General features: G+C 38.9%; 1 long non-coding RNA gene across 1 annotated transcript; it reads left to right on the top strand.

Annotated features, from left to right (window-relative positions):
• The first annotated feature begins 7498 nt into the window (after window positions 1-7498).
• Window positions 7499-13686, top strand: LOC126355770 (uncharacterized). The gene is made up of 2 exons (XR_007565528.1): window positions 7499-9077; window positions 9252-13686. It is a non-coding gene; the product is annotated as an uncharacterized LOC126355770 (long non-coding RNA).
• Window positions 13687-14799: the final 1113 nt, after the last annotated feature.

The following is a 14799-nucleotide window of genomic DNA, read 5'->3' as shown; positions in this document are numbered from 1 at the left end:
TTTGGATGGGAATATTTTAATAAATCCAATGCTGAAAAAATCCTTAGAATGTGATCTTTAATTACCAATATTCACTTTTCCACATGATCACCAGCCAATTGGATACATTTCTGCCAATGGTGAACATGTTTTCTGAAGCTGTCACGGAATAAGCCGACACACTGTTTCTGCAACTACAGTCTAACAGTTTTTTCAACCTCTTCACCAGAAGCAGAATGATGTCCCTACAGATTACCTTTCATTATCAGGAACAGATGGAAGTCAGATGGTGTTAAATCTGGACTGTATGGAGGATGCCGTACAGTGGTGAGATTAAGTCTCTGTAGTTCTGTTGTGGTGGCATGTGAAATGTGCGATTTGGCATTGTCATGCAGGAAAACATTTCCCTTTTCCTTTCGGACCTTTGTTAGCCATCGTTTCAGAGTTCAGAGAATTTATTGTTGTTCCACTATCAAGGAAATCAACATGGATAGCGCTGTCTGCGTCCCACAACACTGTGGCCATGATATTTCCAGCTGTGGACCGCATCTTGAATTTCCTATTCCGGGGCAAGTCTTTGTCACAATATTCCATAGACTGACGTTTCATCTCCAGGTCGTAATGGTGTACCCACATTCGTCTCCTGTCACAACTGAATGGAGAAAGGCTTCACCTTCATTCTTGTAACGCGAGAGGAGTTCCTGGCAAATTTCAAGTCTGTACGCTTTCATTTCAGGAGTCAGCATCTGCGGTACCCATTATGCACAGATCTTCTGGTAGCCAAACTAAGCAATAATGTGATCCACACGTTCGTGTGAAATGCTCATTGTGGTTGCAATTTCTATCTGAGTGATACGACAATTGTCACGAATCAATCTGTCAACATTCTGTTTGTGAAACTCCGTGGTTGCTCTCACAGGATGTCCAACACTTTGTTTGTCATGCACGTCACATGTTTTTGCCTCAACGTCTTTAAACTTACTCGCTCAACGACACACAGTACTCACATCAACACAATCACCATAAACTGCTTTCATTCTCTTATGAATCTCCTTTGGGGTGACACTTCCTACTGTCAAGAATTCAATGGCTGGTTCAAATGGCTCTGAGTACTATGGGACTTAACTTCTAAGGTCATCAGTCCCCTAGAACTTAGAACTAATTAAACCTAACTAACCTAAGGACATCACACACATCCATGCCCGAGGCAGGATTTGAACCTGCGACCGTAGCGGTCGTGTTGTTCCAGACTGTAGCACCTAGAACCGCTCGGCCACCCCAATAATTCAATGACTGCACGTTGGTTAAATCACATTGACCAACCGTCTGCACAGGGTTCTATACTTTACACTGTAACAACACAACCATTCAAAGCTAAGGCTTCCCGCCAACTGGAGCTGTAAAGAGGAGCACAGAACAAGAAAAAAGAGAAACCTAACTCCCGTGTTAAAAGTGGGAAACACAGACCGACAGCAGCGCCTCAAGTGGAATGGAGATGAACTAAAATATGAAAACATTGTGGATTGCATTCCCCCTAGTTTACTTACGCTGTAGGTTTTTCTTTTAATTCTATTACCTTATCTTTCTGGGCGTGCTATGTAATTATTTTGGCTGGCATCATAACAAAATAATTGAAACACAGCTATAGCACACTGTACTACAGCAGAGATAAATCTATTCAGTATTAATTTCAGTCTAATTTTTACGTTTGCATCTGACAGACAAGAAACCATGATAGGAGCAGCAACTGTCAGGCGCAAATGTCAAAAATAGACTTTTAAATTGACATGCTTATATTGTCATCTATCAACATGTAAAAGCTCTAGCATGTTTTATGGAACTAGAAGCAACACTTGAAACTGAGAGTGAGTCAAAACAAGCTTGTAGTGTAAATAATTAGAGCAAAAGAAAAATAACATTGTAACAGCTAAAATGGACTACAAATATTCCTGAATAATGTCATAATTTTAACGTCATACAAGCTGCTGGATTAATGGTGGAAAAAAGCCTATTATTAAGAGAAAAAGAAGCAGTTAAAGAGGTTCAATTAAGAAATATTTATCACAGTATTAGTTAATGAAGAATTCTACAATTTGTTACAATCTATGTTGCAGGACTGTAAGTTCTGAGTAACTGCCCAGCAAACTAGCACTAAATTCCTTTAAAAAATGTTCCTACATCTTACAACTGTAAATGCTTCAACACAAAAAAGAAAATATCAATAACAGGTACCAAAAGCAGGAAAGGTGGATAAAAACAGTGGAATGAAAACAAAACTTACTTTTTATTTCTCAAGCACACAAGAAAAATTTTCTTTTAACTGTTATGAAGCTTTAAACCGTTTATTGAATTTGTCTTTAACAGTATCAAGTCTTTTATTACTGATGGTATGTTTCCAGTCTTTCACATACTTGTAAAGCAATAGAGGTACACATTGTCTTAAAATATACTGTTCAGAAAAATGGGCCTTGCAAAATGTTATGTCATCTGGAAACTTAAACAGTGAATATATGGCGGAAACGACCATAAACCACGATTCCAATGTGGCGCATTATGACGAAAATACACCGAAAAACAAACACACACACTTTCCACAAAAAGCCTAATGAAACTAACGGGACAAGCGTGGGAAATGGGGTGTTTTTGGGTGGGGGCAAACTAAATATAAACAAATTTAGACACCCACCCCCATACAAAACGATGAAAAAAACCGACATCACAAAACTCCCCAAATACCACTAAACACAATATCATCTGGAATTGGACACTTCCCTTGACCTATATAGCTCCACAGCAGCTCCCGATCCCATTAATTAGGATCAAACACTTCCCTTGGCCTATATAGCTCAAAAACATCTCCTGATACCAATACCAACATACATACCGATGATACAAGTGTGGTAATCACACCTGACAGACAAGAATTAACTGATGAAATTGTCAATAATGTCTTTCAGAAAATTACTAAGTAGTTCCTTGTAAATGGACTCTCACTGAATTTTGATAAGACACAGTACATACAGTTCCGTAGAGTAAATGGTATGACGCCATTAATAACTATATACCTTAATCAGAAGCATATAGCTAAGGTAGAATATTCAAAATTTTTAGGTGTGTCCATTGATGAGAGATTAAATTGGAAGAAACACATTGATGATCTGCTGAAATGTTTGAGTGCAACTACTTATGCAATAAGAGTCATTGCAAATTTTGGTGATAAACATCTTAGTAAATTAGCTTACTACACCTATTTTCACTCATTGCTTTCGTATGGTACCATATTTTGGGGTAATTCATCACTGAGGAATAAAGTATTTATTGCACAAAAGCGTGTAATCAGAATAATAGCTGGAGTCCACCCAAGATCATCCTGCAGACATTTATTTAAAGATCTGGGGATAGTCACACTAGCTTCGCAGTTACATACTCTCTTATGAAATTTGTTATTAACAACCAAACCCAATTTAAAAGTAATAGCAGTGTGCATAACTACAATCTACGAGAAAGGACAATCTTCACTATTCAAGATTAAAGTGGTGAATTATACTGCCACTAAAGTCTTTGGTCACTTACCAAATACCTGTGGTATCAAAAGTCTGACAGATAACCAACAAATATTAAAGAAGAAATTAAAAGAATTTCTGAATGACAACTCCTTCTACTCCATAGAGGAATTTATAGATATGAATTAAGAAAAAAAAGTTGTTATATTAGCTTAATTATGTCATGTATTGGAAAATTTGACTTGTTCCACATCATTATGAAATATCGTATTCATGATCCATGGAACTAGTATTAATCTAATCTAATCTACACAGCCACACATTGGGATTGAACACTTCCCTTGACATGCGCACTGTTAATTTTATCCGCCATATCCATTCATGAACAAAACAACAAGCGATTAATTTTACTAAAATTACCACACAACGTACAGCGAACAACACTAAATTAACCTTCACACAGAATCGTTAATTCACTGAAATGAATTCCACTACAAACACAACTGACAATGGAACAATTCTGGATAATGAGCAAAAGCAAACTGAGCCCATTACACCACACAAATGAAAACCCAGAACATACCACCACAGAGCACAACAAACAAAAATACGATGACATCTACAAACATGCCACACTCACAAACCAAACTCTGCGCCGTCATGGTGACACGGGCCAAAGCTGACGCGTGGGATCGGATGCTACAAAGGCCATTAAGCTGTCACTAGCACACAATAATTTTGGGTTTAAAGCATCATATACTTTGACACTTGCAAATAAATGATGCTCTGTGGGTGTTGGTGAGAGCAGACTTGTTTTACAGTCACGACAGTTGGTTTCAGGTGTTACACCCATCTTTCGTAGAATGTAACAGCTACATATGCTAGTGCTTGTCTGTCATTTCTTACATCGGCCCCACCACTACCAGCAGCAGCTTCATTATCAGCAAGGGCACAATATAAAGCACTTTGCTCCATAATCGAATGGTCTGTTGTAGAGTCAAGAAAGTTGTCATCACTAGCTCCCAAAAATTACCTTAAATTGCTTAATGGCATGCATCTATCACCCTCACAAATACCTAGTGAATTTGTAAGTATGGACATGCCATTGACTATAACTGTTTTCAATGCTGCTTTGAAGTGAAAGCAAGTTGGGTTGGTGTTTGCAACACTATGCTGCCTCACACAACAAAATACATTCTCCACTGGGTCTTGACTGAAAGCCCTCATGCTTAAAAAATTAAAGCCATTTTTTAATCTGTTCCAAATGAACTTCAGTGATCTTATTGTAGTATGCCATCTACTTATGAAACTGAACATATTTGTCTTATCTCTCCCTTTGCCTAGCTCCAACACTTTCCAATTTTCCATTTCCTTTAACAGACTGTACCACATTTCAATATGTGGGGACTCTGCAGAGAGGGCACACTTATAAGACTTGCCATCTTGTGGATAAGAATAGTAACTGTTCAGTGAATCAAATAAACAATCCATCTTTTCAACAAATTCTACAGTGTATATTGCCTCCGCAGGTAAGATATTAAATGCCACATAAGTTTCAATAACCACAGCAACTGTATGACTAAGCTGGCCTGCAGCTACCTTGACTTTCATTTTAGTAAAAGAATCATTTAATTCAAAATTATTTCTATGTAGTTTTGGCAATGTCTTAAACATATTTTGCTGATCCAGAAGAAAAGCCCTGTGAATATATTCAAAACTGGCCTCTTTTTTTTAAACCCAAACTGTATTTTATTTCCTAGGAAAGCATTTCTAGTATTTTTTTAATAGATGTGGGACACCATAAATGACTGCAATAGGTTCATCTCTGACTACAAAATGAAATGGACTGGACTCGGTAAATTTCTCACAACAGAGTTCCTTCAGTGCTCTCTGGTTAGTTGCACCCTGGTCACAAACTGTACAAACTACCTTTAGCCCTATTTCTTACAATTGCCTTAAGACTTTTTAAAGTGATTCTTGAAACTGAGTTGTGAGTGAAATAATAAGCAACAATCTGCTTCCAGCTTTTATGTATGCCTCTAACCATGGAAACTAATGCATGATTTACATTAACATTTGACCCCCCCCCCCCAAATGCCCGAAATCTTTAAACACTGAAATTTCTTGTTTGCTTGTATTACAATACAACCCTCTTTCTAAAAGACATTTCGTCAAACAACAAAGCACAATATTTGTCACTGTTGCTCATTACGTCAACTTCTGCTTTCATTACATGCATGACCAAAGTATTCAATCCTAGTTCAAAAGGTAAAGAAGACAACAGACATTTCAGATACCTCACAGATGGAAGATAAAAATGAACTGACAAAAATTTGTATAGGCAGGGACTTCGTTTTTATAAGGATAAAGCAAATAATTTGTCCTTGGCTGTCCATCACCTTGCATTTGCTGATCGATGAGCATTTTGTAATTGGCTGTTTATGAAATCTTTGGCAACAAAGTTTAAATAGATTCTATGAAAGAGAAAGTATAACTGTCATATAAATCTTTAAGTGCTTTCAATTCTGATTTTTCATGATGTAGCTTTGCTTTCAGTTTTTAGAGCCTTGTTAAGAGTATTCCTATGAATCTTGTACATTTTTTATTTTGTTGGAGTTAAGTCTGCTTTTGAAACCCCTGTACTTAAAACCCCACTTTCCTCATTACCAAATGTTTCAGATAAGAATGTGTACTCACTATCTGCAGATTCATTTTGAGGGGAGATAAAAAATTTCAGAGGTGTATCACTCAATGAATTAGTCTGCTCAGCACAACAACACCAGTTTCACCCCTGGTATTGGCACCTGTATAATAAAGAATTTCCATGGTACCACCAGTGCTTGGTAAGTCTAATTCACTATTAACACTAGTTTCACCCGATCCACTTCTGGTACAAACACCTACATGAGAACAACTTGCCACAGCACAACTAAGGCTTTGTAGTTCATTAACACCAGTTTCACTCCTGGTATTAGCAGCTGTAAAATGAACAGTTGCCATAGCACCACTAGTGCTTGGTAGGCCCAATTCACTATTAACAACAGTGTCATCTGATTCACTACCGATTTTGGCAATTTCACATGGAACACCTGTCACATGTTTTGGAAACACACCCCTGTTTAGCTTATGCCTATGCTTCGTTTGAATCTTCTTCGAAAAAATGATCTTCACAAACAAAATAAGAAGCACAGTTCACATCTGGTGACAGTTTACAAACACTCTTCCACTTTAGAAGCAACTCTTGAGATTGTTTTGGAAACATGTAGAAATGCTTTTGCAAATTTCTTCCGTTGAACCCACGTAATAGCCAAATGAACGGCTGGGGAACTTGCAGAAGTATTTCAACGTCAGTCTGTTGTGTTGAATATTCTGAAAAAAAAGTCTTCATTAAATAAAACTACTACAGACATATCAAAGTTATTTAAATAAACAAACGGAAACCATACTGCCTAATTCACGATAGAAGAGAATACATTTCATTTATAGGCTACGAAATTATTTAATGAAAAATTAAATGTCTTACGTTACAAATAATTGTGGACATTTTTCAGCAGAAAATCTCTTCAATCCCCAGATTAACTTTATGAATTTAAAGGAAAAAAAATATGTTTACAATGAAGATGAGTAGTATGTGAATATGAAACAAATACAAAAACGACTGTAACCGAGGACCACTGACTTCAATCCTCAGTAAGACGACAGAATTTTTCAAAACAACCACCATTGGAGTTTAGACAGCTGTCATTGGTCAATTCTGGCTTCGTTTTACCCCTAGCGCCCCTAGTGGTCTGGAATGGAACCACGTGGCTTGTTGCCTCTTCGCCCATATAGCTTTCAGCCCCGTGGAGTCATCTCTCGTTTGATCCTGTAGTGTAGTTGAAAGCGACCAGAGACACCTGGACTCGCAAAGGATCATGGTAGCTTGACGCTAGAGCCATCTATCGGAAGGTCTGGAAGTTGAGCATCCCTCATTTCGCTAGCTTTAGACGCCTTTACAGGGTAGTGGTATGCACGTATACAGAAGGCGGTAGCATCGCGTACACAAAGTGTAAGAGGGCAGTGCACTGCTGGAGATGTCAGTTGTACTAAGTTGATTATTGGTTAATGTGAACAGGTGATCGACGTGATAATGGCATCGCGACGGGAATTAACGGACTTCGTACGTGGAATGGTACTTGGAGCTAGATGCATGGGACATTCCATTTTGGATGTCGTTTTGCAATTAAATATTTCGCGATCGACAGTCAAGAGTGTGCTCGAGATACCAAATTTCAGGCATTACCTCTCACCACAGACAACGCAGTGTCCAACGGCCTTCACTTTATGACTGAGAGCAACAACTTTTGTGTAGAGTCCTCAGTGCTAACAGACGAGCAGCACTGTGGACAAATCCTCAAAAATAAATGTGTGATGTATGAGGAACATATCCGTTAGGCGAAATTTTGCATTAATGGGCAATAGCAGCGTACAACCGATGCGAGTACCTTTGGCAACAGCACTACATCGCCTGGAGCGGTTGGACCCTGGAAAATTGTGGCGTGATCAGGTGATTTAAGTTGTAGACGCTGAAGCTAGGGCTCGAGTGTAACACAGACCCCATGAAGTCATGGAGCCAAGTTGTCGACAAGGCACTGTGCAAGCTGGTGGTGGCTGCATAATGGTGTGCGCTGCGTTTACATAGAATGAACTGGTTCCTCTGGTCCAACTGAACCGGTTATTCATTGGGAATGGTTGTGTTTAGTTGCAAATGGTCTCCAAGTAGCCATTCGTGGACGTCATGTACCCAAACAATGACGGAATTTTTATGGATGAGAATGTCTCATGGCACCAATTGTTTGCAGTTGAACGTTCTGGACAGTTCAAGTGAATAATTTGGCCACCCAAATCGCCTGACATGGCTTCCATCAGACATTTATGCGACATAATCGAGTGGTCTGTTCGTCTACAAAATCCTGCCCCAGCAACACTTTAGCAGTTATGGACGGCTATAGAGGCACCGTGGCTCAATACTTCTGCAGGGGATTTCCAGCGAGTTGCTGCGCTACGCTCGACAGGAGGAGGTCCAACACGATATCAGGTGGTATCTCATGATTTTTGTCAACTCGGTATGTAACATGAATGCGTTTTTCGAAGCTCAGCGCAGCGTCTCAGTATAGCAATAGCAATCGTCTGGAAAAAGATTGAGGGCTGTGTTTCAGCTCTGTTCTACAAAGATTCATATCTGAATTGAGTTTAGGCCAGCGGAAGAACACAGCTATGGTGAAGCAACTGGTGTAGTTACCCACAAGTAGTGTAACAATTAATGAAATAAGAGTTTTGCAGCAGTTAATAAAACCATAGTACTGGTCATTGTAGTCCTCCACATTACGCTAGAACTGAAGCATAGACCATGTTTAAAGAACTGTTTGAGAATTCTGTAATGGACAAATATACTGCATTCCTAATTACAGTGTAGATAGGGGGAGCGAGGGGTACTTCCTCGTGCAACCACACTTCTCCCCCCCCCCCCGTCCCACCATTCCGACCTGCCCCTGTTTCTCGTAGATGCCCAAGGAAGCAAATCGCCTATTGTCTTCTTACAGGCATCTGTATGAGGTAAAGCAAGAGTTAAATCTTTTAGTTAGCAAGTACAGTAAGTTAGGGCGAGATCTAAAATTCTGGTAAATTCAAACAGGCTTTCTATGTTTGAATGTTATATAAATTGTAGTAATCGTCATCTCAGATAGTACTATTAGATAATTACTGTTTTTTGTGTTTATTCATTTATAGGTACACACCTACAGTCGCTGTACTAACTGAAATCCTGGTGACACTGCCCATAGCACGCCAGTAGAAGACCTAAAAGGAGCACTGCACTGATAAAGTTGAATATAATCATATGATTTGTTATCTGAATTTGAAGGGGAACAATGCTGCAGCAACTATTGCCGAGTTGGTAGAAATGTACAGTAACAGTGCACCATCATGCGGCACAGTGGTTAGTCAGGTGACACTGATGCAACCAGTGTGATGAAACGAGTCTGAATGACAGAGAAGCGATACGACATTTCGAAGACAATATAGCTTGCTAGGTTCTGAGACCACTGACTACTGCGAGCTTCTGAAGCAAGACAGAGCAGAAATGTTGCGAGTGTCAGACCAAACCACTTTACTGCTTTAGCTAGCTAGTCACCGAGGACAAGTGCTGGGTGATGGATGAGCATCACCACCGTTAAATTATTGAGGGCAATGGCTCAGTAGACAGGGTATGAATCACAGAGGAGTCTAAAGAGGGGATCCCTGTGAAAAAAGGTATTTACCATATCAACATACCCTTAAGCGCCCAACAATCTGAGAGTGTAATCTCAAGAAATGTATAGGAAACTCTTCAGAATCATTCAATTGACTGTTAGCAGTGATGTAGTTGCTCTGCTCCATTCATTTGCACTTTAATTTTCAAAAATAATTTTTGTGGTAATTTGTCAACCTTAAAGAGTTTTAAACACTTAGCAAATCATAATTAATGATTGTCATGTGAAAATTGTAGCCCAGTTGTCACAGGTGTGTAACTATCTTTGTTTCATAGGAGCAGTTGTCATTTATGTTACAGGCAGAGTCCTAAGTTCATACCCTTAAGTGTTGTAACCTCTATCCTGGGAATGGATTTAATAACTCATATGTATTTTTCTTGTGATGTGTTTTACTTCTGATCACAAAAGCTTGTTTCAGTTAGTATGGTCAGCTTAAGAAAAATTCCGGAAGTTCCATTATGGCAAATCTTCCACCTGAAACACATAGATGAAAGCACCAAAAATAAAAAAAGATACAACTCAAGTTAAAGCGGTCAGAGTATGGTATGAAACATAAGGTCTGTAGGTGTCTCCCAATGATGAAGGTAGTAGATCAGATGATGAAGGCACATCACGTACTCTCATTGGGTGCGAGGGGAAAAATATACAGTGTTCAAAATGCTTCAAGTGGTGACATAAGATGCATTCATTGTCAATTAAAGTGAAAAGCATTGTTGTGATTTTCATCTGTGACTTACTTGCCATTTTAACCAATTTTCGCACCAAATAAGTGAGGTGATAATAATGAGGAGGGGGAGGAGGGAGGACAGTATTACAGGTCCTTTTCCGAAAAATGAAAATTTGCACTCATTTGATTCCACATATTTCCCTTTCTGGATCTGAAAGATTTATTTATTGGAATCATACTAACAGTACTGCAAGACATGCAGCTTAATTGCTTAAATAAGGTTTTATAGGCTTTCAACTTCAAACAAATATTAAATTTAGGTTAGGGGAGTGGCCTAAAATTCAGCAAGTCAAGTCTGTCTTACTTTTTCTTATACCACTACTGGATGCATAAAATTCATCTACTGTGTAATTTTCTGATGGCAATATTATCATTAGTTCATGTGGCAACATATTCTTTGAAGAAATGTTAATGATTTACTGTAGTGTAAGGTGACCTAAATAAGAAACATCACTTTTCTTTTTAAGCCCACAACTTCCTCTCTTGTGCCAACCTATCTATTTGCTGGATGTGTTACAATGTCTGTTGTCCTCTACAGTTTTTATGCTATACAGCTCCCTCTAGTACCATGACAGTTAGTCCCTGATGTCTTAACATGTTCTGTCATCCTGTTCCATATTCTTGTCAGTGTTTTCCACATATTCCTTTCCACTCTGATTCTGTGCAGAGCCTTCTCGTTCCTTGCATTGTCAGTCCACCTATTTTTCAACATTCATCTGTCCACATCTCAAATGCTCCAATTCTCCTCTGCTCCAGTTTTCCCACAGTCCGTTTCACTACCATACATGCTGTTCACGAAACTTACATTCTCAAAATTTTCTTCCTCAAATTAAGGCCTATGTATGATACTAGTAGACTTCTGTTGGCCAGGAATGCCCTTTTTACCATTGCTAGTCTGCTTTTTATGTCTTCCTTCCTCCATCCATTACTGGCTATTTTGCTGGCTAGGTAGCACAATTCCTTCATTTCATTTACTTCACGATTACCAATCCTGATGTCAAGTTTCTCGCTGTTCTCATATCTGCTACTTCTCATTACTTTTGTCTTTCTTTGATTTACTCTCGGTCCATATTCTGTACTCATTAGACTGTCCATTCCATTCAGCAGATCATGTAATTCTTATTCACTTTCACCGAGGACAGCAATGTCATCAGCAAATTGTATCACTGTCATGCCCACATAGAATGCAAACAGTGGCATGACAACCAACAAGCTGTTTATCTGCATGAATGGCCACTAACGAACAGCGGCCAAGAAACAAGTGGACTACCCAGTTGCTGAGCATGCTACCCAACATGACGCGTTTCATTTCAATGACTGATTCACAGTCTGTGTCATCTGGATCCTTCCCACTAACCCAGCTTTTCTGCACTGTGCAGGTGCGAACTCTACTTGCAATATGTCCTACGTTCCTGTAACCCTTAAGGCCTCAAATTTCGTTAGTCATTGTCCTTACCCATCTATCCCCTTCCCTGTTCCCAGGGGACTGATGACCTTAGCTGTTTAGTCCCCCTTAAACATCCCAACAACCACCACCACCATTCCAGCATTACACGACCTTCTATCCCACCAACACATCCAATCTTTTCACTCATCTCCTTTCCGCTCACCCTTCCACCCCACCCTCCCCTTCCCTGGTCCCATTCCAACACTACACAGCCTTCTATTCCACCAACATATCCAGTCTTTTCACATCTCTCCTTTTCCAGTCACCCCCCCCCCCCCCCCCCTCCCCTTTCCCCCGTCCTCTGTCTAACCTCCCAACTGCATCTAGTTGCCCCAACCTCCACCTAATCCCTGCATGCTCCCATCAGCACTCTACCATCCCCAACCCCTACCATCCCCACCCCAGCCTCGTCCTTACACAGACCCTATGACCTCTCCCACGATGCCCTGCTGCTCACAGTCTGGCTCCAGGAGCCAGAGACTGTGGTTTTGTGTGTGTGTGTGTGTGTGTGTGTGTGTGTGTGTGTAATTTTGACAAAGGCTACATTGGTTAAAGTGACAGTCTGTTTGTTATGCCTTTGTCGCTCAGCATATCTGCTATATAGTGAGTAAAAATTTAAATGACATATATTCGCAATCTCTGAAACCAACATGTACGAAGATTTTTCTTCAGATACCTAATGTATGATGTACATACTGTAAAATATATTTATATGAACAAAAAAATACACAAAAACAAAAAGATGGGCTCAAATGAATATGAGGTCTAAAAAACATGTTTCCCAAATTTAGCTTGTTTTATCACTTTGTCAACCATTTTCTGTGTGTTCTACCCAAAAATGTTTCCATATATCAGCAGCAAGTGTAAACTGCTAAAGTAACAGTCGTCACTCATGAGCAGCTTCTACTTTGAGTGAAAATCTAACAGGATAATTATGTAATTGTAGTTAGCTTACTACCTAGATGTTTAAGCAGCAACTGCCACTTGAAAGTCCTTTGAATATAAAGCTGAACCTTGCACACAGAGCATAATTCATTCCAGAATCTTACTTGTGGTGCGAAACACTCATTAAGCGAAACAGTTTACCCCATATAAATTAATGTAAAATACAATAATGGCTTCCACGCAGAAAAAGTACTAAAGTTTTCTTATTCATGCCATTTATTCAAAGAAAATTATACGTACAGTATTATGTACTTTGTTATCCAATATACATAACTAATTCTTTTTTACTAGGAAGCTATCTATAGTCATCTGCCAATGCTTCAACACTTAGTTCTTTGTGCATTTAGCAATCTGGTGCAATGTTGTACTCCACCGGGAGATATTGAGCAAATTCTGAAGCTGTGGGGAGAAATTGCTGTCACTTGTTAGCTCTCGCTCCAAGAAAGATCAAATCAGCACTGTGCCTGCAATGAGAAGGTGCCAGTGCAACGAACATCTAATAAATAGAACTTCAGTCCAAAAAGTGTCTTTGGTACAGCAATCCTGGCTGAAAAAAATGTTGCAAGTGCTTTGGTGCAACCTGACAGTGAAGTGTTGAGTGTACATGTTGGCTTTGATCACATGTACTCTAAGAATTAAATTTATCTGTCCCACAGTTGTGCACATGTTTTTGTATCATGGTTTATAGTCCTACTGGGGAAACTCGCCATGTAAAAGAATGAGTAACGCATCGTACTCGGTACCTCAGGGTGATGTGGAAATACAAGTGTTCTTAATAAAGAAAATGTCACCGTTTGTGTGTTTCTTTTGACTCATTTATCCTATTGCATATAGTTAACAAAATGTAACTGAAATATCTAATAAAGTATAACATTAATTGGACTATGTACATAGTCATTTCAAATGGTTTTGCTATTTTTCACAGGTAAAGTATGAGTATTCAGTTGACAACTGAATGAAGTCAAAAATCAAGATCTGCTTGGGCAAGCTGAAAATTGTTTATTAAGTTCCAGTTATTATTTTTTATTTTAAAACAGTCCCCAAGAATTTATTTTGCAGACTTTCTTGGTCTAATTTTCTGTATTTGACAAGTCGGTTACAACATGCTTGGTGATGGATGTTTCGTCACCAGGCATACGACATCAGGTAGGTGGCTTGTAGTGACAATACTGCAGTTGATGTGTTAACAGCTTTTCGAGACCATGAGCATGAATATATGCATCTAGAAGTATTGTTTAAAAAGTGCACCTAAAATTCTAATGTCTGTCTGAGGAATTTTCCTTTAATGGAATGTTTTTGCCCAATAATTCAGTTACTGTCTGCTAATTACTTAACATGGTAAGTGCTGAGAGACCAACACCAGCCACAGCAGAGCCATCTGCCATGACTGCTGGCAACTTTGTGACAGTTAAGGGATAATATACAAAAGTGGGCTGTGCAAGAGGTTCAACCTAGTTCTCTTTGGCTAAAGCAATTAAAGTCAAATTTGTGAAGCACATTAAAAATCACATACTCCTCACCATAATTTAAATGTTTACATCGAAATGGTGCTGCCATGTGCATAATATATGGAAACGTTATATTTTCTCGAAACCTTAAGAACCAAACCTGTCGGTTGAATTAACATATATAAACTCACCACAATAGCACTGTGTTATGCTTCAAGTAGCTGTAGTTACAGGATAAGTAAACATATACAGAAAATTTTTCATATAAATTTTATTATAGAACTTGCAAAAGTTGTAGAAAAGATGGACAACAAGATAAACTTGTGCAGGCATCATTGTAAATACATTTTTACTTTAAGAAAGCTGAATATGACGATAATCTCAAGAGTGCCTTAAATTGCATGACATATGTCATCAATCAGGTATTTCCTGTTGGAGAAATAGTCTGGTTTTCCAGAAT

The sequence above is a fragment of the Schistocerca gregaria genome, chromosome 3 (genome assembly GCF_023897955.1).
Source record: "Schistocerca gregaria isolate iqSchGreg1 chromosome 3, iqSchGreg1.2, whole genome shotgun sequence".
Taxonomy (NCBI): domain Eukaryota; kingdom Metazoa; phylum Arthropoda; class Insecta; order Orthoptera; family Acrididae; genus Schistocerca; species Schistocerca gregaria.
Note: the sequence above shows the minus strand (reverse complement) of the source record. Positions and strands in the feature narration are given on the sequence as shown.